The sequence below is a fragment of the Montipora capricornis genome, chromosome 4 (assembly GCF_036669925.1).
Source record: "Montipora capricornis isolate CH-2021 chromosome 4, ASM3666992v2, whole genome shotgun sequence".
Lineage (NCBI taxonomy): Eukaryota > Metazoa > Cnidaria > Anthozoa > Scleractinia > Acroporidae > Montipora > Montipora capricornis.
This window is the reverse complement of record NC_090886.1, coordinates 27,753,560-27,756,181: the sequence shown is the minus strand read 5'-3', so window position 1 is coordinate 27,756,181 and position 2,622 is coordinate 27,753,560. Positions and strand designations below refer to the sequence as shown.

Here is a 2,622-nt window from a genome sequence, read left to right as displayed (position 1 = left end):
TAAACATCCCAGACTTTTTATCATAGAGATCATACCCTACTGCATCACTGAAATACAACCCTAAGGAAACTAAAGATTTCCGAACATGCCGTTATTTTAAGAAACAGACAACCTTGGAGCTTGAACAATGTTTTTGCGAAATGAAGTTTCCCGAAAATTAATGATTCTGAAACAGAAAAAAATGGAATAGGCGGCGCCCTAATCATCCTTGTTTGGTAAGATTGTCTGAGTTGATAGGCTCCAAAGTCTGCATCTCACGCTTTTGTATTCCTTCATATAGAATGGATATTGCCATTTTGACTTCAAGGTTGGCGCAAAGATTTCAAGTTATGTGAACGTGACATCTGGCGACCTCAATGCACTAAAGATCGCCATATTTCAAAACGGCCCAGTGTCGGTGGGCATTGATGCTTCCCACAGATCCTTTTCTTTCTATTCGTTTGGAGTGTACTACGAACCACTGTGTGGTATGTAGTTAGTACTAATTTTTCAAGTTCACGCCCCCTGCTCCCCCCAATCGCCAAAAGCCCATCGTGTGTTTAACTGAAATTGAATAGTTTTGATTGTCACACGACGGTATGGGCATCATCTATTGTAAAATCATCCACTTTGGACAAAGTTTTTTGACTAGTGCTTTTTACCTAAACTACCATTGATTAAACAAGGGTTGAGATGTGAAACAATAAGCACTTAATAACTGACCTCAAGGGAAACAGTGAGTTCTGTTTCTCCTCGGGGAACATGAGGGTCGAAGGAAAACATAACGCACTCTTTCCCGGGGGGCCAGTCATCATAGTTAATATGCAGTCATTAAGTGTTTTGTTATACCTCCCGACTCAAAATAGAACAATACACGGATTTTTACACGGAATTTGCTGCTGTTCAAAGGTGCACGACCTGATCACGTGCGAGTCGAAAGTTCAAGTCGTTGTTTCCCTTGGGAGTTATTGAGTTTTGACACGTGACACGTTCTCTTCCAATCGGAAAACGTATATGAAAGTTTTGATATTGTATGTTTTTTTTTACGATCTCATTGCCAGATGACCTTGTATTGCACCAGCCTTAAGCACTTTGGGGTTTCTTGGAACCCTTTCGTGTGATTATGCTTGGTGAGAGTTGTATTGAATAGCCAATTTCCGAGTTGCTGCATGCCTCAGTTTCAAAGCGAGTCCTGCGCCCAGTTGTTCAAAAGCCGATTAACGGTAATCCCAGATTAAAAAATAACCAAGGAGTTTATTTCTCTACTCCCAAATGCTGTTCAATGCTGATATTCGGCAAAACTTTATATTAGAAGAAGCCAATCTTGAAAAACAAAAATCAGCAAAAGAAACTTTCACCAAAAAGTTGAAAACATGAAACAAAAATTTACGCTAATCCTGGATTAAGTTAATCGGCTTTCGAACAACCGGGCCCTGGTGCACAACCATTCAAATGGAAATGAGTTGCGTATTCTTATGCAAATCAAACTCATTTACCTTACAATAGTTGAGCACCAAGACTCACTTCGAAACCGAGACAAACAGCAACTCGGAAATGGCCCATTACAAGACTAGCGTACACAGTAAGCAGTCAAGGCTCACGTCACATCTTCCTTTCTAGGAAGCAAACCGGAAGACTTAGATCACGCAGTCCTTGCAGTCGGTTACGGGACAATGAATGGCCAGGCCTACTGGCTTATCAAGAACTCCTGGTCTACTCATTGGGGCAACATTGGTTATGTACTCATGTCACAAAAGGATAATAACTGCGGGTGGCCACTGATGCTACATATGTCAACATAGCGGATGGACATGATCATACCACGACGTGAGAAGCTCCAGCCAGTTTGCACGACTAGAAGATTGAATAATGAAATCCTGTTTTTTTTGGTAGCAAATCATACTGTATCTAGCGTCCCACGCAGATCTACTTGGGGCTTCGTCACGTGTCGTCCCCCCCTTCCTTCCTTACGAACGTCTGCTGAAACTAAAAACCACTCCCGTTCGTGAGAAGCCGTCTTCCAGTTTTGGGTAAACTCGTGTTTTGTATGGCATTCTTTTGCAGCATGGGATTGGCTATGCAGACCACAATTAGTCAATGCTGATTGGTTTCTTTTTATAGTGGGTAAACAGCCGTTAAACAGAAGTGGTTTTTTTGTTTCAGCAGACGTTGTTGGGGGAGGAATGCGTGACGAAGCCCTAACAGCGTCTGCTAGGGTGGCTATACTGTATTCCTTTTTATGATTAATAAAGTATAAAGTAACGTTTGCTAGGAAACGACTGTTGTTGGTGGACGTTTCTTTAATCAAAGCAAAGTATTAAAAGAGTCCGCACAACTCCCATTTGCTCAAGGTAGGAGAATACCGTTCGATTTCAATTTATAATATTTCGCCTTTCCATCATATCTGCTGATCGTCAATTCAAGCATAGCAATTAAATAACGGCTTCCTTATTAATTTCGCCTACAACAGGCAATGTGTTGGTTTGTTCAAGCTGTGGCTTAACATTACCCTCCACTTAGCTGACGGCGTCAGTTCGGTTTAGAAGTGTCAGACCGCGTCTTGAAATAAGCATGTAACGGTTTGCCACTGTGTTTTCTAGATAGTCCAAGTCTCAATGGTCTGTTACATGAGGTGTTTGACAA

At 41.6% G+C, this 2,622-nt stretch overlaps 1 long non-coding RNA gene across 1 annotated transcript; it reads left to right on the top strand.

Moving 5' to 3' along the window:
- The first annotated feature begins 279 nt into the window (after positions 1–279).
- LOC138045865 (uncharacterized) lies at positions 280–2,255 on the top strand. Its single transcript, XR_011131680.1, has 2 exons — positions 280–467; positions 1,600–2,255. It is a non-coding gene; the product is annotated as an uncharacterized lncRNA (long non-coding RNA).
- The last annotated feature ends 367 nt before the right edge of the window (positions 2,256–2,622 follow it).